This window comes from Struthio camelus, chromosome 2 (assembly GCF_040807025.1).
Source record: "Struthio camelus isolate bStrCam1 chromosome 2, bStrCam1.hap1, whole genome shotgun sequence".
Taxonomy (NCBI): Eukaryota; Metazoa; Chordata; class Aves; order Struthioniformes; family Struthionidae; genus Struthio; species Struthio camelus.
Genome location: NC_090943.1, coordinates 100,788,931 through 100,811,156, shown reverse-complemented (window position 1 = coordinate 100,811,156; position 22,226 = coordinate 100,788,931).

Genomic DNA, 22,226 nt, shown 5'->3' with positions numbered 1-22,226 from the left:
CACAAACACAGAGCTCAGGGACAGAAGGGGAAAATAGTCAGCTGTTGGCAAGAATATAAGTTCTTATTCTTCAGGGAACATCTGACTGCTGGAGCATTGAAAGAAATTTCTGTAGCAGGAAGGCATCCCTTAGCTGTCTGTCACAGGATTTCCTGGGTCTTCTGTTGACACTCGTTGCATCGTGCTGATCTCTTCCACCAAAGGAATTTTGATGGAAAGTTTTTGATGGAAACTTTTAATCAGATGGAACACGCAAGTTTCTGCATGTTCCAACTGATTTATAGTTCATGCTGCAATGAATGTCTTACATGGCAAAAAGTAGAGATTCAGATTGTATCCCTTACTGTTACTGCTCAGGCTGTCCTGTAGCTCTGCCCAAGTTAAACCAGCAAGATTAAGCTCTGAGTTACTCAGATCTTATGATAAATTTGAGGCTAGCACCGAGGTTTAGGGCTTTCATTCTTTTGATAACAGACTTATCTTTCAAGGCCTGTGATAAAAAGTTGGACTTACTCCAGGGTCCCCTGCATTGCTATCTGTGCTTGAGGAAAGTTGTTCTTGGGAAGACAGTTATAATTGTACTTGATTTCAGTATGAGTTTGCTTCTTGGTTTTTTTTTTTGGAAAGAGTGCTAGAATCTGCTTATGTTCTGAAACGTTTTAATTTGTGGTTGAAAACAGACACTTTGAATCGTATACATAATTTGGCATAAAGTCCTATCATGTAGTACCTGGACTTTTTAAACTATTTTGGTGCAGATTTTGAAATTTACCACTCAAAACAACTAATAAGTCAAAGCCACAAGATCCAAAATTATTTTGAATGTTGACCAAAAGATGTGAAAGCTCAAACTGAAAGGTGTTAAAGGTACTTTGTGTGTTTAATAACACTGGTTTAAATCTAGAAAACCATAGCTGGCAACTAAGTCACAGGTGTGGTCTTATCGTGTGCTGGGTCAGCATTATTTCTCTAGACTTCTGTGGAAGCATTTTTTCTTATCTTGACTTGTACAGAGATATTCCAGGAGTCGGAAGGCTGAAGGCCATATACTGAGATCAGATAACATTAGTGATGTGCCACTGCTGCACATACCAGTTAATCACAAGCAACCGCTTTCATATAAAACAAAGACCTACTAAGAGAGTGAAGAGCATCTGTTTTGGAAGTGTCCACTGACTTTGTTTTACAGAACAGTGTAATGGGGTTAATCTACAGCTTTTTTACAATGCAAGTATTCCTCATTTTTTAATGGAAGTACACTATTCAGTAGCACTATGTAGACAATATATCAAAGGTGTACCAGCATTGAAGAATCTAGCATTGAAGAATCCATTTCCAAAAAAAACTATTCTATGGACCTTCTCCCATGTTCCTTCAAGAGATAAAACCTTTATTTACCTTTTTACTTTAACTGAAGTTCTGCCTGCATAAGAAATGTGGGGCTGGAGTCTACATGTGTTATTAACAGCATCCTCCCACGCATCCCCAGATGATCTGGTATCTCAGCCCAGCTCTTCTGGTAGCAGAAACTTATGAGTCAGTTTTGAACTGCTTGACCCTGAGACCAGCAAACAAATCCCACTGAAAGAAGAAGGGCTGGGACAGATGGAGTGAGAGGATAAAAAAACATACGAGGCCAGACCAGGAAGGGTATCTGATTTGTAAACTGAAGAAATACACCTTTAGATTTTCTCCCTTGCTCTGAGAACGCACCTCTTTGTTTTCCTGCTGCTCCTAGCTTACGGAAAAGCTTGGTCACCCTTCCCAGATAAAGCAGTCTGCTTATCTCATCAATTCCCAGTGACCTTTTATTTATTTCACAAGTTAGAAAGTTGTGAGCATTGCGTAAGAGCCATCAGCATGAATATTTGATGACCAGAGCTCCCATAAGCATATCAAATCTGATACACAGCTAGCAGCCATTAAATATTCTGTTTACTCCATAAACGTACGTTTTTAGAAATCTATTGAGAGTCACTGTCCAAAGAGATTTGAAGCTCGGTATTTATTATGAAGCTCCGTTTTGAATATAAATGATGTACTTCCCTGAAAGTCTAGTCAACATTTACATCCTCAGTGCATACTTCTAGATTTAATAAATGCTTGGAACGCAGCACCACTTTTGCTTCTGACTATCGTGGGATGAAATGCAATGGCTTTTCAGTTTACACTCTACTGGGATGTATCTGATGTGACTGTATGAATGCCTGCCTGCCATGAATGTGCCTGTATTTTAATAGGCACCAGTATTTTAAAGAGATGGCAGCATTTAAAACTGTATTTTATGCTATATTCATTGTAAATGTATATTTTTGCAATTTTTAATCCCATTAAAACTTAAGCAGCTTTGGCTTCATGCAAGAAAATCTCCCAGGATCTGTAAGCAGAGTTCTTTGTGTTTCATTATCTTTGTTTAATGCAGCAGAGATTTGATTTATCTGTGCTGAAATATACAGCTCTAGTGACTTATACTGTGAAGAACACTGGCTTTTCCTCTGAAGTTTGGAGCTACTTTTGGATAAAAATAAATTTGCAACCTGATCTGGATTATATTTATTTTTATTATAAGCCTAAAAATTTGTTAAGGATTACAATCAGAAAGCCAAGAGCATTCATCAAGGGATTGTACCCAGCTTGTGGGACATTTTGGTAAAGAGGTCCGGTTGGGGCAACAGGAGGAAGAAAGTTTGCCACTCAGTAGTTCCCCTAGAGAGAAACTACTGAGCTGTTTTGAAACCTCAGTGATTTATTTTGGTAGAGATTTTGGGAAAGGAGTATTTCTGAAAATCAGGCCTTACAATGAGAATAGTTTGCACAGGAGTCTGGGAAGGCAAGTAACAAAAACGGACACATCTACACATTTGTGTCCATACGGCTGAGGGGTCGGAGCAGGCAGGAGGAGGCAGAGCTGGTTTCCACTGTGTTACCAAAGCGAGCACCCCATACAGATTACCAGTTAAAGAGGTGTCTCCCGTTCCTGTGGTTCTAGCTGCATTTGCAGGATTGTGAGTTATATATGGAAAGGACAATTGTATTCTCAGATGTTTCTATATTTTTCCTCAAGGTTAAAAAAAAAAAAAAAGGAAAAATAGCCTAGTGATCCTTAACTTGAAAAGTTTCAGCGTAACAGATAAAAAATTCCTTCAACCAATGTTTCTATATATATTCCACAAAGTGCCAAATTTTCCAGGAACTTCTGCATACTTGTTAACCACACTCTCCAATTCATGGTAATTTTTCAGACTTACATGGCAGTATTTATGATGGCCACTCTTCAGATAATACCATTATTAGGACTTTTATCTGAAGTCTAGTTTGGCTAAAATGTAATTGGAGATACATGATTTAAAGGCTGAGCAATGAGCAGAATTGCCTGCACTTTATTCTTTGCACCCATTGAAAGAAAGAGAAAATTTCATAGTTCAAGTATGATTTGGTAAAAGGCAGGACAACGGTGACAATCTGGATCCATTGCTCCACATGTTCTCTCAGGAATGCAAGCAGCTAATTGCTGCCTTTACTTCTTTGCAGACGAAGACTATGGATCTGATTAAGTTGAACATTTCAAATATGCATCTTAAAAAAAAAATTATACCAATTTAGTAGACAGGGAAGAATGTAAAATTTTCAGAAGTGAAAATTAAGTATCAGTTGTACCTTTTCTCCTCCTTGCCAAGTTTATAAAATCACTCTAGGAGTCTGAAATTAAACCATTTCCCTGTTGATTTGGGTTGGCTTTTTCAAATTGTAGAGAAAGAAAAGAATCTGCTTTCCTTTTTTCTTCTTTTCCTTGCATTGCAAAAGCCCTGCAAGGATTTTCTTCAAAGAAATCTAATCGGTGTTTTAACACAATATAAAATGTTATGTAAAAGCACCAAGAAATATGATCATAGAAGATATCTGTGAACAAAACAGAGACAAAAACAAACGTTTCAGTCAACATATCCAAAGGAAGATCTATCATTTTTATTATAATTTTTAGACTCAAAATTTTTCTCACTCAAGCACATGAAGAACTGGCTTTTGGTATGTGTCTTGTGCCAGAGCCCAGGCTGGGAACCTGTGCCTGTCTACCTTTCAGCTTTTCAGGAGTTCAGGATCCTGAGAGGTGGGAGCAGGGCAAAAAGCAGGTTCACAACCCTAGACCTCAGGAGAGCAGACTTTGGCCTGTTCAGGGACCTGCTTGGAAGAATCCCATGGGATACAGCTCTGGAGAGAAGAGCGGTCCAGGGGATCTGGTTGATTTTTAAGGCTCACCTCCAGAGGGACCTTGACATGCTGGAGAGACAGGCAGAGGGGAACCTCGTGAAATTCAACAAAGGCAAGTGCAGGGTCTTGCACCTAGGGAGGAGGCTGGGGGCTGACTGGCTGAAGAGCAGCTCTGCAGACAAGGATTAGGGGGTCCTGATAGACAAGAAGGTGACCATGAGCCAGCAATGTGCCTTTGTGGCCAAGAAGACCAAAGGCCTCCTGGGCTACATTAGGCAGCGTGTTGCCAGCAGGTTGAGGGAGTGATCCTTCCCCTCTGCTCAGCCTTGATGAGGCCACGTCTGGAGCGCTGTGTCCAGTGCTGGGCTCCCCAGTACAAAAGAGACAAGGACCTATGGAGCAAGTCCAGTGAAGGGCTAGTAAGATGATCAAGGGACTGAAGCATCTGTGATATGAAGAAGCTGAGAGAGCTGGGACTGTTTAACCTGGAGAGGAGAAAGCTCAGGGGAATCTTATCAACGTGTGAAATACCTGATGGCAGGGAGAGTAAAGAGGATGGGGCCAGACTCTCCTCAGTGGTGCCCAGCGATAGGACAAGAAGCAACAGGCACAAACTGAAACATAGAAAATTGCATCTGAATATAAGAAAAAAACTTCTTCACTGTGAGGGTGGCTGAGCATAGGAACAGGCTGCCTGGAGAGGTTGTGGAGTCTCTGTCCTTGGATATATTCAAAACCCAACCTGACACAGACCTGAGCAACCTGCTGTAGGTGACCTTGCTTGAGCAGGGGTTTGGACCAGATGGTGCCTGCCAACCTCAGCAATTCTGTGAACATGTGACATGAGTGTAGGTAGGATGTAGGGCAGTGCAAGCTGGGGATGTGAAACATGTTCTTCTGTCCCTTTCATCTGCAGCTGCCTCACTACTGCCACAGGAGTCACCAAATGCCTTGTTCATCTCAGAAGGAAGCAACAAAAGAGGTAAAAAGCCCCAAGTTACAGCCTGCAACCCTCCTTGCAGCACACAAGCACCGGCAGGATGCTGCTGCTGCTCTGCATGCACCAGTGGGTGCAATTCCCGCTGCTGTTGGCTGCCCTTGCAAACAGTGCCCAATGTGCACTCCCTGCTCAAATCACAAGCCCAGTGAGGGAGAAACTGTCTCTTGGCTTGCATGTGCGTACAAAGCCCCTTATGGTGGTGCTTTTGTATGGTCTGGGGTGTCCAGAGATGCTGCAATATAAAAAACTCCAGATGTGCATAGCTCAACCACTTTGCAGGCAGCAGGAATCAATGCAGCAGGGAACTGTCCCCAGACCACCGCTGGTCGTGGCTTGTCCTTGGCAGTGCTGTTTGCCTCGGAGAGGAGTCAGTCGTGAAGGTTCACAGAATCACAGAATCACAGGATCACAGAATGGTTGAGGTTGGAAGGGACCTCTGGAGATCATCTAGTCCAACCTCCCTGCTCAAGCAGGGTCCTCTAGAGCATATTGCCCGGGATCGCATCCAGACGGGTTTTGAATATCTCCAGCGAAGGAGACTCCACCACCTCTCTGGGCAACCTGTTCCAATGCTCTGTCACCCTCACAGTCAAGAAGTTTTTTCTCAGGTTTAGGTGGAACTTCCTGTGGTTCAGTTTCTGCCCATTGCCTCTTGTCCTGTCGCTGGGCACCACAGAGAAGAGACAGGCCTCTTGACACTCCCCCTTCAGATACTTATACAGGTTGATCAGATCTCCTCTCAGTCTTCTCTTCTCCAGGCTGAACAGGCCCAGCTCTCGCAGCCTTTCTTCATAGGAGAGATGCTCCAGTCCCCTCGTCATCTTTGTAGTCCTCCACTGGGCTCTCTCCAGGAGTGCCATGTCTCTCTTGTACCGGGGAGCCCAGGACTGGACACAGTACTCCAGGTGAGGCCTCCCCAGGGCTGAGGAGAGGGGCAGGGTCACCTCCCTCCACCTGCTGGCAACACTCTGCCTAATGCAGCCCAGGATCCCCTTGGCCTTCTTGGCCACAAGGGCACACTGCTGGCTCGTCTGCCCTTCACATCCCCTTGCAGCCAAGGGCCAGGCTTCTCTCTAGAGGGATCCCACTTTAGCGCAGGGTAAACATTATTTAATCTCGTAAAATTCCTCAGGATATCTTTACACTGCTTAAAAAAAGAAAAGCTGCTGGCTAATTTTGGACAGTCATTACTGAGAGAGTTAAAACCATGGGTAATTTTATTGGCTTGCTGTGATACAAGTTAAATATAGGGGCACTAGGAATTTCCCTCCAGGCCAGATAAGTCCCACATGAAATATTTGAACTTTGCAGGCGTGCACACCCCATAAGGCAATGCTGAGCATTTCATCTGAGTAGTAACATAACAAGGGCTACTCTCCAGTATTGCAGCAGCATTGTGCAAGAGGGCGGCTAATACTTTTTGTTTGTTAAATGGTGGGTTTGTGTATTTTATTCCTTAGGCTGCTATGCATGAGATCAATACACCATCCTCCTACCTCTTGCCTGCACTTTCCTCTTCTTTGATCAGCACTTTGGAACCTAATTGACACTTAACGCTGCTGTGTGGAAATACTTCATTCATTTCACTTGGGTTACTCCGGTATTTTTACTGGCACACCTGAGAGAAGTTACCAGTTATCTGTTGTTAAACATCCCCAGTTTCTTCTCCTGTTCCTCAGAACTCCATGAGAGGTGTTTATTTTGCTTTGTGCTTGATGTAAAGATACATAAAATAAAACAGCCACCTACTTGCTTCTGTGGAGGGCTCCTAAGTGAAGCAGCTAATTGATCTGTTCTGAAAGTACTCCTCTTTGGATAGATAGCAGACCTTCGTTGTCTGCAGACACCTGCAAGTTCCTCAGGTTACTCTTCCAGTGTAAACTACTATTTGCATATACACAGTCATGAACTGCTTGCAGCCTGAAGAGGAAAAGGACAAAAGATGTCTGGTATGAAAGAGCAGGTCAGTGGAATTATTCCTAGAAACTTTTCAGATGTTTTTCAAATGAGCTCACTGTGTTAAATACTGCTTCTTTTTTATGGCTGTGTGTGCTGGTAGGATAGAGGAGTGTGCTATAAGCCAGCCACTTGGTTTTTGTGTGCCTTACTACCTTTGCCAAAGCGACCTGCTGTTCTGAACTCTTTGTAGGCGATTTTAGGGTTAACTGAGACTACAGGTTCTGCTGAGGAGACTGTGCTCCACACAGTGCCTGTCTTGGTAGAAGGATACTAAGTGGATTAAATATATAAAGTTTCCCAAAGGAAAGAGCATGCTTTGTAACAAATATGGCTCTTAAAACCTAATCCTTCTTGGGGATAAAGGAAGACAAACAGATCCCATTAGCTTTCCTCTCTCTGACACATCTATATTGCTGTGAACGAAAGTTCTCTAGTAAATTAGATAGTGTAAGGACATGGTGAAGAACCCAGAGAATACTGATTTTTAAGAAGTGAACATATCTTCTTGCTTATATTGTACAGTACAAATTTTTCCCTCTTCCCAAATATCTTCAGTTCTGATTGTATGAAATCTCCCTGGTGGTTGCTTTTGGAGGGGTTTTTGTGTTTTTTCCTTCTTTTTTTTTTTTTTTTTTGCCTTGCTCTTCCTGGTATCTGTGGGATGACAGACTAGAGGCCTACGCCTAACATATGTGCTGGGTGTACGGATTTGCTGGGCCCTGGTCCCTACTCTACTGTCCCGCCAGCCGTGCTGTGGGCTGGAGCTCAGCGTGCCATGTGCCTGTGGTCCCCACCGTCTCCCCGTGGCAGCAGCTGGCATCACAAGACCGGGCAGGAGAAGGAGCAGCCTGGGGAGACAGAGGAGGGGGTTGCTGTGCTAATAAACATCTATCGGCTGACTCATGTTAAATTATTATGGATCTGGAACAGTTTGTTATTTGGCTGGGTGTTGCAAGAAGAATTTTAAAAGAATCTAAGTCATAGCGGATCACTTAATTAAAATCTGCCAGAAATCTGTGCTCCCTGTGAACGAGTAGCTCAGATAAACAGATTGTGCCTGAGTTCCTGTAGACTGGGAATTCCTTCAAGGGAGAACCGTTTCTGCTTTCCTCTTTGGGAAACGTGCACTTTGTCAGTGCTGGAAGGAAATGAATTAACAAACTCATTTACTAGCAATACATAGGAAACATGTGCCCATGCATGTGCACACAGACTTAAGATTTCTTCCAGAGATAAATACCTGAAATAAGTTCTGAGTCTATTTCTCTGTTTTATAAGCTATAATTTCTGAAATGCATCATCTAAAGTTCATGTCTGTTCTCCTTAGTCTTCTCCTAATAAAATTTAAAAAAAGAAATATTTCTTAAACCCTCCTTGTGCCTCCAGTCTTTGGTACTTCATGGGAGGTTAGCTTAAAGTAATCACTGTGTACAACAAGAGAGAAGTTGTAATTTCTCAATCATGTCTTAGAGCTTTTCTGTTTCAGAAATATTACTCTGCAGCATTCTCCTGTGCCTGCAGATATTAATAAAACTGCTTCATTCAGATCAGAGCATCAAATGAATTTACCAAACTAACTGCAGAGTAGAATTAATTGAACCTGCCTCACAGTCAAGTGCCTTATCATTCATATGCAGTAGGTAAGCTGGGCAACTGCTGCAAAAACTGAAGCCATGCACATGTGTTTAACGGTGATAAAGAGAAGTAATTATTGGGAGAAGCCATTTGGTGCAAAACTCCTTCATGTACATGTGGAATTCCTCCATCCTCCATTCATATTTCCTCTCCTCCTTAAATCAGATTCTTTTACTGGCGGAAAATATGGTGATTAAAACAAACAAACAAGCTAGATATAAAACTGCTAACAGCCTTGCAGTCCTCTTGGCTGTCTGCTCACTGATCAGCACAAGGGAACATGTTGTAAACTTCCCGCGAAGAAAGTACAAAGCGATCAACTGTTCTGAGCTCAGCGGTAACGTACGCGAGCTGCAATTGTGGTGGTATTGTTGATTGTGGCACCCAGACCTCAGTGCTAAGAGAGCTGGGTATCTGTGCATGTGCTGAAGGAAAATGGGGGAAGCGGCTCTCTGCTACAGCGTAGTTAGACCAGGCACTCCGAAAAGGGAAGGCGCGGTGCGCGAACGTGACTTCCCCAGAGAGAGCATCAGGCTAGTGGCCGTATCTACTGCGTCACGCAATGTTTTCCTGATGCGGTACCTCATTCGTTTTGTCTCTCTGCCTCGCTGTGAAATTGCAAGTGTCAGTTTGGCGATTAATTGTATTCTTGAAAATGACAGACCAGGAAATTCTGATTGAAACGCCCGTTTGGGAGGCTCTTCTCGGTTACACACAGTCTGCATCAATCAGTAAAGCTGTGCCATGAGAAGTCATTTCATTTTGTGGAGGATTTTGATATTGCAAAATTTGGGTTCATTCCAATTTGGAATGAAACCTGAATTTCACAATTTTCCATGACAGGGAAAACACCTTGGGGTCACTGCATATCTGGCAGGCTGCTGGAGAAAGGAGGCTGCTGGAAGCCCTGGCTTTCTGAGCCCAGAGCTTCCAACGTGACTGGCAGGAAGGGGACCAGGGTGCCTTTTTAAAAAAAAAAAAAAACACCACAGGGTCTCCCCCTTCCCAGGGAAGCTGCAGGTAGGTTGTCCAGGAGAGCTTTGTGCTGCAGACCCTGCTCTGTTCTCCCTCCTGCCTTTGTGAGCTGGTCTGATCCAACTTTGGATTTTCAGACACACTCCCAAAGTGTGGATCCTCCCTGAGCGTCCTCTTCTGAAAATTGAAACCTTGGCATCCAGCTTGGTAGGGGTTTTGGCGTCTAGTACCAAGTTTCTGTGCAAAAACATTGTGGCTGATTTGACTTTGGTGCCAGCTCAAATCTTTGTCAGTGCTGAACTTGACCTCTGTGTACTGGGTTGCTGCCACTGATGCAGATCCCAAGACTGGTGTCAGGTCTCAGACTCCCTAATGGCTTAATCAAACCCTTTTCCCAGAGCATCAGTTCTGGGAGTAGGCTGGCAGCTTGCCTCTTTGGGACATACGATAGCCAAAGCCTACAGTGTAGTCTTTTTGCAAAGGGTTTTGACCCACATCTCTCCTTCCCCTCCCCACCCTCCACTGCTTATTTTAGGCAGCACAAGAAAGAGATACATCTAGATAAAACAATAAATTGTTTATGGGCCATATCGTGCCTCTGCTGGGACAGCTTTGAATGCTTTCCTGGACTATGTTCTCTAGACCTGACTTTCTACAACATGGATGACAGCAGTTTTTCCTTCCCTTGTGTGAACTCTATCCCTGTCCCCTTCCTTCATCCAGTGTTAACATCAGGCAGTCAAAATGATGCTGCCTGGCGCTGTTTTCTTTAGGATATTTATTGCACGCTCCAGACCTATTGAAAATGGCAGTGATTATTTTTGCCCCTTATCTAAGACAGACCTTTACATCTCTTCCAAGCATGCGTGCTTCTCCATCCAGCCATCTGTTGCCTAAGCAGTAGCCCCAGGAAAGGTCCTTGAAGCAAGAGGTCACATAGTGAGCCACAACTGGACTTTCCCTGTAATCAGCGAGCATTTGGGGCACATGAGTCAGCATTCTCCAGTGGAGAGAAAATACTTCTTTCAGACAGTTTCTGACCACAGAGAACTGTTAAGTGCTGTACTTGTGGTCCTCTCTGAGAAGGAGCATGCCAGGCTGAAGTGACTGAAACAGGGAAGAAGATTTCTAAGGATGTGAAACATTGCCATCATTCTCCATTTTAAGTGTACCTGAGGACGTTAAAGCCCCTGTTAGAATATTGCATGAATGTAGACATGCTCTATGTCTACCTGAAAAGCCAAATCATGCTTTTAAGGCTTGACTCTAAGCATCTTCAACTCCACCTGGAGCCTGTGAGGGTTGTTGGTGCTTAGCATTTCTGAAAAACTGGCTTAAAGGGCACTGGGTTGTGTTGGTGCTTAGCCAAGAGCTTAGGAAGGACAGTCTTTTCCCTCCCTCTGCTGCTTTGGGGAAATCTGTTTTCTTGCAACTGTACAGGACAAAGTTGGTATATTTTTTGAGCAGTGGCAGATCTTTTCTTGATGGGAAGCTATATATGTAGTAGGTTTTGATACATTTTTTCCCTTTCCTTTGTGCATCTAGAAACTTTCTGTGGGAGGAGACCAGGAGACCTTAGCTTGTATACTGTAGCAAAACCCAGCCTGTGGTATATAATCCAGGGACCCATGGAGTCATATATAAATATTAGGTAAACAGTGGAAAGATAATCTATGATACTAAGGGACAATGTTAGCTACAAAAAAACTGAAGCTGGAAATGAGAAATTCCTAATTGGAGAGTATTTTTCTAAGGTAATTAACAGGAAGTCTATCCCCCTCACCTTTTTTTTTTTTTTAAAGATGGGGCTTTATTGTCTATAATCTCATGTATAATGTGCCTGCCAGCCACAGCAGGGGGAAAAAATCAGACACCCAGAAAATCTTTTCTGCTTTAAATCCCTAAAAGTATCCTTTCTGCAAAAGCCTATGCTATTGAACTGATAGAAAGCTGCCAGAAAAGGAATGCTATTTGAGCCTAAGCCTGCTCATGGTGAACTCATTTGAAAATTCAAGCAGATGATTTCAGGGTAATTATTATTATGTTGCTTGCTTAGCTGCAGCTGTGACTTCTTTTTTGCATAGTGTAGACAGAGCTTTACAGAATGTTTCTCAGCACCTTCTGTGTTAATTGACAGCTATATGTAAACCCTGCCTATTGTTTCAGATAGCACAACATGTTCTTAACTGCGTGTTTCAGATTAGAAAAGGATTGAAAAATGAAAAGATAAAGCAATAAAATCTTAGAATTTGTTTCACTCATTCACTCTTTATAAATATTCTTGGGTATATTCTTGTCACATGCATAGGAACTCTACTGTTGTTTAATGGAAGCTTTGTGAAAATGCTGAGACAAGACCATATTTCTCTGAATTTCAAGAGGTACTTTGATATTGGGTTGTCCATGGATAGATGAGAGACTTTTTTTGTATCCAAAGGAATATTCTCTGTCCTATTTTCCTTTACCCCATCCGCTATCTTTGAAGATTATTTGTGGCTATTAAGATCACAGTATCACAAAAAAATGCAGGGCGTGCTGCCTACAGAGAAGAGGGGTGCGTAAGGAGTCTAATGACTGTTCTCCTCCAAGAAAGGTCCCCACAAGCCTGCAACCTGCCCCCAGACTATCCTTGGTAGGATGAAGGCTGGGGACACACAGGCAGTAGATCTGCTGTAGGAATGACATGGGCGGGTAGAGGTCTCCTACTCTCTTACTGAAGAGATAATATGGGAGATAATGAAATCACGGGCTTTAGTGACAGAGCGAGATAGACCAACAACCTCGGTCGGGCTTCATGCCCAACTTACACTGCTTCAGTAGCAACTGCATAAACTTACCTCACTGCTATGGCTAATTGTCACCCCAAACAGCCACACTGAAGGCACTGCTAAAGTAGCAGGAGCTAGAGGAGAACCATATAAATGCATAAAAATAGCACAGGGAGGAGGCATGAGGAACAGGTGGAGATAACAAAAAGAAAGATTTGGATGCAGAGTTCCTCCTCCATTAGGAGAATCCTTACAAAGCAAACTTGAATAGAAGAGAAAAGTGCGTATTTTTTAATCAGAAAACAAAACAAAATTTGGAACACCATCACTTGCCCAGTGGACCACCAATAATCAGAAAGCTAGAGAGTACTGCATGACATTGCAAAGGATTTCACGTAGATGATGTCATTCTTCCTTTGAATAAATTCTATTAATCCGTATCTGAAGCGTAGCACCATGAGGTAATGGAATACATTAATTGCTGCAAGATGCCAGTGTCTCTAGGCCAGTGGTTACCAATGTTTTTGAAGTAAGCTTTTTTGCAGTAGGGTCTTGATTTCCTTTCCTCCCTGCCCTATTGCCAGTGGATAACTTCCACCTTTGCTCACAGGCTCCCATTTCAGCTTCTCCACACCCAGTCCCTTTGCTGCTGCTTCCTCCTCTGGGCCCCAGCTCCCCTGATCCTGCCTCTTCCTACTGCAACTCCAGGAACAGCAGCACAGACCCTGGCAGAGCTTATATATAAAGCACTTTGCTGAGCCTCACCTCCGATGTGGACATACCTCACTGACTGGGAAGACAGGTCCAAAGTTGCCTGAATTGCTCCCCTGGTTCAACTGCAGTGGAGAAGGGGAAGATGAACGCAGAGTATCTAAGCGGTGTTTTTCCATCACAAATTAAGCAAGCGAGTGGGAGCTCCTTGGTTCAGGTGGGAGCTCATTATTGCGTTCTTCTGAGTTCTCAGCTTCTGCTCATGAGGGAACTTCAGGGAATTTTCGGAGTACCATGCAAATGACCTTGCAGAGCAAGCTATTAGGATGCACTAAGTATAGTAACTTACGCTAAGGCAATAGTCTGAGCCATAGTACTTCCATTAATTGTTTAATGTCTAATTAGATTCTAACTCTTTGGAGCTGATTTTTCTGTGTCTGATATAAGTATGAGCAGACAACTGAAACTCCTTACATATTTTACAGTAAGGTATTAGAAGGACAGAGTCCTAGCTATTTTTATAGCAATATAAATGCCAGGTCCCTGGCCCTAAGGTCTGGCTCCCCATTCCCAGAAGACCAGAGCTCAAACTCTGTCTCAAACTGTAAGTGAGCTGGAGACTTTTGTTTGTGGAGCTGAGGTATGCTAAGGCACTTAGGGTTTACCAGAGCAGGTTAAGATGTCTGTACAGACACAGCCAATGACAATTCACGCTCAAGTCTAGGTTGAAAGGGCAAACCCAAGCTCCTTTTGCAGTCCTGCTGCAGGCTTCTTTGGACAGGGCTAATTATAAAAAAAAAAAAAACCTGAGAGGCCCCCTCCCACCTTCATGCTATCAGCTAAGCAATCTGGAGAGAGGAGAAGTTGAGGAAGCTGAGACTGGGAGTCATGTTTTAAGGGAAGATTGAGATAGATGAAGAGCCAGGAGAAAGTAAGGAGGAGACAAAATTCTGTAAGGAGATGAAGTCTAATGGGAAAGGAGGAAGCGAGAGCAGACTCATTTGTTTCACAGCTGGGCTAAGACTCGGAGTGTAAGGACAGCTTACACTAGAGGGAGGGAGGGAATATGGAGATTCGCTTCAGCGATAGGAAGCAAATCAGTCTGGCAGTGGGATGGGGAAAGGATTTAGGATGAGACAAGGTAGAAGACTGAGGTTGGGTGAGTGGTCTACAGAGGGACCCCAGTTGGCTGAGAGAACTGTTTTCAAGGAGGGCTTAGAGGTAGAGCTGGGATTGTCTAGGAAAGGAAGCAGAAGGCAGAGCATTCATGCAGGGTAGGGAGACTGGCACAACATGGATGAGGAAGGGGAAGGACTGAGGGGTTAGAGACATTCAGCAAGAGAAAAGATTGATTGGGCAAAGAGCCTGGGATGGGTGTTAGCAGCCCAAAGAGCAGAGGAAGGAAGGGATTCACAAGGAGAAAGGTTAGGGCTGGTGAGTGTGCTGATGCAGAAAAGTCAAAATAGAGCATTGCGGAAGGATAGCACAGAATCAATCAAGTATAAGAAGGAAAAGCGGAGGAGCACATGCCTCTTGTAGCACATATTTCTTTGGTTCCTCCTTTCTCTAGTGTCAGTAAACAGCTTTGAAACCACTTGGAAAAGCGCCTTTTATCCCCCCCCAGATTCTGGAAGATAAACAGGGCAGTGGCCAAACATGGGTGCAGGTTGTCCTTTAGTTCACGTGGCAGAGGTCTGCCCATTGTGCAGGTTCCTGTGTGCAAATGACCAGTGTTGAGAGACGACAGAAACAAACTTCTGGGCTTTCAATGTGCTTTCATAAACCTAGAAAATAGATTGCCTCATTTTGTTTTTTCTTTTATTAATATTAAAAACAAATCACGCTCTTAGTCATTAAGCAGTGCTAGAATTCAAGTTGCCCATGCTGCAGAATCTTCTCAGCCATGAGATTTACATCTTTAATCAGAACATGTGTTCTTTTTACCTCAGGAATCTTCCTTGCTGAGGGTTCAGGATGGATATGCTCTGGGGTGGGTCCAGGATATATAGGACCTCCTGCTTTATTTGATATAGAAACTGGCAAACGCGTATTGCATGAGACAAAGGACTGAAGAACAGGACTAGGGATTCACAGTACTGTATCTTGTCCTGGAAAATAGTTTATTCTTGGTTTTTCCAAAGTTTATATATGATGTTAATCAAGTCTTCATAGCTTATCAAAAAGTGAGTGTTTCTTATTTTCTGTGTTGCAACCTTGAGGTGCTGGTGCTTACCCTTACAATAAAAATCAACATATCTTCTTCCCTGATCAAGTGAAATGCTGTATAATGCTAAAGCCTCTGGAAAATCAAACTAAGCATTTAAAATTAACGAACAAATGGGTATTTGTGATACTACAGTGGTGGGTGTTACAGATATTAGTAATTCTGTCCTCACCACAGGGTTTGAATGGTACCATTACTAAGGCTTTGGTATTATGCGTTGAGCAATATGGTGAGAAAGAAATATTGAACAGGAGCTCACTAAGGGCATGACTGGACATAATGTTCTGGCTGCAGTGGATCCTATCTCATAGGTTGCTGACCCCTCAGATCTGCTGGTAGAATTGCACATACAGCTACTCCTAAGCCTTGTGAAAATGATATGGCTTAGTAGGGATGCTTTTTCCCCCTCCTTTTTTCTATTTAAAAAAGAAAAGGGAAAAAAAAATCATTTCACAGAACTGGAGTTAGGAAATGACTATAGATGCAACCGTGCTGACAGACCAAAAAATGTGATTGTATCCCTGTCAGAGGAGGGATGAAGAGAAGCTGGTGGTAGGGCCAGGGCAGGAGACTCTTATTTGGTATGAGCTGTGCTCAAACCATGTGTGACCATGCTCCTTTGGAGCCCCAGCAGCATGCGGTGAGTGGCATGGTTTACACACAGAGAAAGTACCATGAAGTCAGTCTCCAATATTCTCTGTTCAGGACTAAACTAACACTGCACAGACAAACTTTCTTCTAGTGCTTCCTGACTACCAGGTGATGAACGTTAGTCTGAATAATATTTTCAGAACATTTTTTGTGTATAAGTACACACACAGATACGTGTCATGTAGAGAACATGTATTGTGAACATGTATGACTTTTCACAGTTAGCAGTATCTTTTTGCTATCTTTTCTTTGTTGTGCACCAGGAAAAACTCAAGGGTCAGACAAATCAGTCCTATAGCATGGCCAAAATCACGATGAGTCTATCAAGCGGACCTCTCAGGGTATTTAAATTCCATAGGTATTTGAGAGATATTTAGTAACTTCTGGTGCTTCTTAAATATTAACAGCTGCTCTGGACTGTTGGATGAATGATAGTTTGGAAAGCTTTCTGTGCAGATCCATGACATAACTGTGTCTCAGTTGAAGAGGAATGCTTCCTTTAATTGAATCATTGTGTAATGTCTGATTCACCATGGAGTTACTAAGTAGTGTGTCCCAAGGCTTTGGCTGCAGCAGACCAGCGCAAGGCATAATTAAGGGGTGGAAGTGGAAAAGGGAAATGTTTTGTTTGTTTGTTTTAAGCTGTCCTTACACTCTGAGTCTTAGCCCAGCTGTGAACAAAACCAGTCTCCCAACTTAAAGTGGAGCCTGAAGGCTTCTTTAACCTGTGTCAACACCCATTGCCCCAAAAGACTGTTTAGAATGGGTGAGAAGCAAACGGGCCCAGTGTAGTAACCAAGCATCAATTGGATGTGAGGATGTCCTAATCTTAATCCTTATGTTGTCCTCAGTGAAGACCAAGAAAGCGCTCTGCTAACCTCATGGTACCGAGTCAGGTAATTCCCCCGTGGTGGAGCCAGGATGTCTTTCAGGCCATTTTGCATCATCTCTGTTATTCCAAAAGGCTGTAATACGGACCCAGGCTGAGCTGGCAAACCTAATCATCTGCTTCTGTTCCTTGAGTGAAATTCATCTATAAAATGCTTCCATTTTGATTAAGAAGGTTTCCTCAATGGAAAGGAGGCTTAACGTGGGTGGAAGTAAAATTTCCATACACTAAATGGTTATTCTGCACTGAAAGAAAGATTGAGAGATAGTTTCAGCCTGAAGGAGATTTAAGATCTATTTTGTGTAAGCTGAAAGGACAACCAAAGGTGCCCTAGTTTTGTCAGCTTCAGAGGCACAGATATTGTATGCAGGTCTTCAGATGGCTTGTAACCCAAGAGGGCCTGGGGCACATTACCAGCAGTGAAACCTTCCCTGAGGGAACTGATTTTGCCTGTGGGGAGAGAAATAACCTATTCTCATTTGAAAAAGAAAACTGAGTCTAAAAAAGGAAATGGTTTCTTGATTAAAAAGTACTGTAAAGCTAGAGAAAGCCTCCTGCGACACGTTGGATATGATGACCTGGAATAAATGTCAGTCAACTGAAAGAACTATCCACACCCTAACAGTTTGTTATGTACAAGTGGTGCAATTGATTTTTTTGTAATCCCAGGCAAAAGTAGACTTTCTTGAAGCATTGTTAGCCTGTGAAAAGCTTTCAGAGAATGAAGCGGCTGCTGAAAAGCCAATGAGGTGGCCAGTGTCCAGCTTGACATTTGCTATTAGTGTTCTATCTACCTAAAAATGCCATTAAACATAGTTAGAAAAGGCATTTTTCATTTTCTGCTCTACCCTAATGTGCAGAGTTATAGTGTGCTGTTACGAACTAAATGCTGGTTTTCACTTCAGAAATGGATGCCTTTTATTGGGGGGCTGGATCCTGGCAGCTCCTCTGTAACTGTGGAAATGGAAAAGAGTGCAAGAAGCTGCCTGGACATGAACGTGCAAGCAAGTGCTCTTTGCATCGAGTTTGGTTTGCTTTTTTTTCTTTTTCCACCCTTCTGAGTTGTAGTCTCTCAGATGAGAGGTTTCTGCCCACCATACGACCACGTTCTCCCGTTGTGAAGAGCAGCGTGTGCTCCACCTCTCCAGCATGCAAGAGCGGTCCTGGATGTGTTTACCCAGAGGTCCTCAATGAGCTGCTGCGGTAGCGTGGCTGCCCAGGCTTTCCTTCTCCCTGTATGAAATTGCTGCTCCGAGAGCCACAGGCCACTCTGGAGTTTCTGAAGCATTTCAGACCTCTGTTGAAACACGTTGTGCAACTGCCAGTCTCTACAGTTCAGAATGTGATAGCTGTTCCTGGTGGCCAGAGTTCAGCGCGGATCTGATTTAGCTTCTCTGAAGCTGTTTCAAAATCTCTTCCTGGATAATCCCTTTCTGCCAATGAACATAAATCACTCTTGATTGATTCTTCTGTGTAGATGGTTGTGAGGTTCTGTTGAGTCATTTGTGCAGTCTCAAAGGGTTTGCCGTACTTTGATTCCACGCGAGCGTTCTCTAGGACTCAGAGAACGCTGTCCTGTGCAATCGTTCAGTGTCCCATAACCCCCATATGCAGTACCCTGTGCCATTCCTCCTTGGCACCCCCATCTGAGTTGGGTCATAAATACGTGTTTACTTTGCAAACCTCTCTGCTGGTTGAAGATATGGCCACCCCAAGCTATTTGTTACCATTCCTGTGCCAGAGGTCACCATTCCTACGGATCTGCCAGCAGATGGAAATAGGTTTGCACATGCCATTTGCTTCATTGCAAAATTAACTCATTTAACTTAAACCACTAAAGAAGGCAGTCTGCCCTAGCTCACATGCAGGGGAGCTGCTTAGGGACAGTGCCCACAGTTCTTTTTGCTGGCAGAGCAGGAGTCATAAATGCCAAGTGGGGCACTAATGCATTCTGCTACATCTGAAAAAGGTAGAGTAAGTAAAAGACATCTGCCCGAGCCTTGAAACCCATCTCACTTCAACCTGTATCATTGATGGAGGTGTTCCTAGGGCAGGGATGGGATTTTAAATAATAAACTAAAAATAAGTTACACTTTTGCAGTGAAAAGAGGGAAGAATAAATGTAACATCTGAACTCTATCAAAGAACTCCCATTTGGATGGGAACGTTTGCAAAGCTGAATGTTTTAAAAAGTGTTTCAGATGGCTTTGTTCAGGAACAATTAAGGCTTAAAAAAAGACTGTAAACACAGAGCAAACTGAATTAAGCTGGGACATGAGGCAAAGGAAGTTGCTCATAAGAATAATTGTTTTATATTTAATATACTCATGCAGAAGCCCCAAAATGTCTTATTGTAGGATCATTAGAATATAATCCTTGTCCCAGGACACCTAACAGTAGCAGGCCTGATCCTTTGTGTATGCTGCATGTCTGCATCTATACTGCTTGTGACAACCCAACCAACTGCAAGAGTAGGCCTGGGAAGGGAAGCTTTTAATATAATTCAGGTTATTTCAGGGCTCAATGTGAGTCCAGCCTAGTGTCGGACGTTCAGTAGTGGTAGGAGGGTAAGCAGCATATGATTTAATATTTCAGCTGATTTTAACTTAAGACAGACTACAGGTGCCACTGAAGACCACAAATAACAGAAAGAGCATGGAAAGCAAGCAAGATTATTCCTGTGGACTGGAAGGATCAAAGGTAGAGTTACTTTAGGGAAAATAATGTTTACTTTTTGAACTATCAGTAGTAGAAGGAATAGAAAGCAGAAATGCCAACAAAAAAAGAAAGGATGTAGGAAGTGCAGAAGTCTTTCCAGCATTATAGTCATTTGTAGCAAGACAATCTAAAAAGTCCTTGAAGAGATTTTAAAGTAGCCTTGATGTAATTTTGAATGCAAGACATATTATTTTCAGCTTGGAATTTTTATTTAAAAGTACTTGCAATCCTTTTATGGCAGCTGTAGCTTAAAGCTGTATCTTTAACTTTTTATTCTTTTGCTGGCTGTATGGCATGTGATACATTTTTAAAGTTAAGGACTATTTCTAAGCCTAGAGGATCAAAAATCATAAGCCAGACTCTTGGAAATGAACAGAGGGGATTTAAGAACCAGAATGTGAAAATACGCACACATGTATGTGCACGCATACACACGTTTTGCAATTTCTTTTGCTTGTTCTCTCTTTGAGCATAAATGTGTGTAGGAGTGAACTACTGTGACCATCACTACTGAAGTGGTAGATGATTGTGATTCCTGTCCACTCTGCAGAAACTTTGATTGGGTGCTTGATGGAGATACTGCACTTACTCTTCCTGAGGCTCCCAATTTGTTATTAGTTACTCAAAGAGTTAATACGTCATCTCTCAAATTAATCTCCCTCAAAAATTAATCTCCCGAAAATTAATTATGTGAGATTCTTAACTTCTTTAACAGTTTTACCTTCCCATCCAGCTGTTAGCCTTTTACCACATTTCTGTTTTCCTGTTCTACCTTCCTCCTGCATTACCTTGGAGTACGTGTAGCGTGGTCGTCTTTTCCCTGACTCAGGGAAAAAATACCAAGAAGCTTCTTGAGCTGCTCATCCTTCTGTCCTATGTATAGTGTTTTGGGGATAAAAAGGGAGGGTAGAGGGGACAGAAAGAGTATCAACTTCTTAAAGAAGAAGAGCAGGAAAGAAGAGTGAAATTGCTTCAAGCTATAGGTGTTACTTCATTTTTTTTTTTTCTTCTCTTTCACTAATCAAAGTCCTCTTTTGTCTAACGGTGGAATTCTCTCTACCTGGCTCCTTTTACCCCAGAAGCAGGAAAGTGGCAAAGACAGGCAGAAGTAAGGCATAGAGATTTCTGGCAACATTGGCATAGTATTTCTACCACAGGAGAAAATACAGGTAGACACAATTAATTGACAGGAGCTGGCAATAGAGTTCCTCTTATTACTAAGCAAATATACGTGTATTCAGGAATGACTAGGCTATAATGTGGAAGAATGTGTTATACATTTAAAATAAAAAAAGAGGTGGAAATACAATGCCATTGTTCCTACTACAGCCACTACAAGTATCCCAAGTCTCCTTTAGCTGAATGGGTAACAAACACTTAATTTTCAGATGTGAAGATCTACAGTTCAGCTTCAGCTAGAGGACTTTGCCTAGAATTACAGATGATCCTTCATTTGATGTTTCACCTCACTCGCTTGAGCCTACGAAGTGCTGCTTTTCTAGGTAAGGATCACTCACTCATGTGGTGTTCTCGTAAGTGTTTTCAGAGCTTGGTGTTTAGGTCTTAGTCACTGTTTCTTCCCAATCATGAAGCGCTCAGACCAACATACTTCATTTTTTTGGTCAAGAAAAGCCAGACTCCTGCACTCTACTATTTCCATAGTAGTTTTACACGATCTGCTTTTGATTGCTTTTCGTCACTGCGTACAGCTAATTCCACGATATCAAGGAATGTTTTTGGCCTTTGTAGTAACAAGACTGGGTAACAGGACCCGGCTTTGAATACAGGGAACAGCCATGTGTGCCTCCATGCTCTCTGTGCTCCCACTGGGAACTGCTTCAGCTGGGTGCAGCAAGAGGTCGGCCAACAAGGGGAGAAGGTAGGGAAGGGAGTAAAGGGAGCTTCAGTCCTTCCTCCTCCTAACCTGCAACTTCTCAGAGAACATGTTCCAGTTGGGCAAAATAGGTAGAAAACTCAATGTCTGCCTATGCAATCTGGGAAAGGAAAAGATACTTTGAAACTTAGAGAAAAGCCACGTGGAAGGAATCAGAGAAAGAGAGAAGACAGAGAGCAGACAGATGAGCCCTGACAATGAGAGGAGGGAATGAAGGAATACGATAAAGTTAGTTTAGAAATGGAAATGGTATTTCCACGCAGCTCATTTAATAAAAAAAAAAAAAAAAAAAGGGGGGGGGGGACAGCTTGTAGGCAGCTTGCAGCGGAAAGAGGAAATGCAAAGGTGGGTAACATGGGTTTGCCCTCCATGCACCAGGCTGTGAAGCTATCTCATTTACTTTATTCTACAGTTTATAACAAGGCAGGTAAGTAATAATGCATTTGTTTTGTGTGATTAAAGTGTTATATTTGGCTTCTGCTTTGTTTTTTTGTGACTGATTTTTTAACACAATTAGAAGCAGGTTTACAGCTTAGTGTGTGTTTGTTTTCATTTAAAAGACAAGAAAGATAAGGCACCGTTGTGGTTTCACC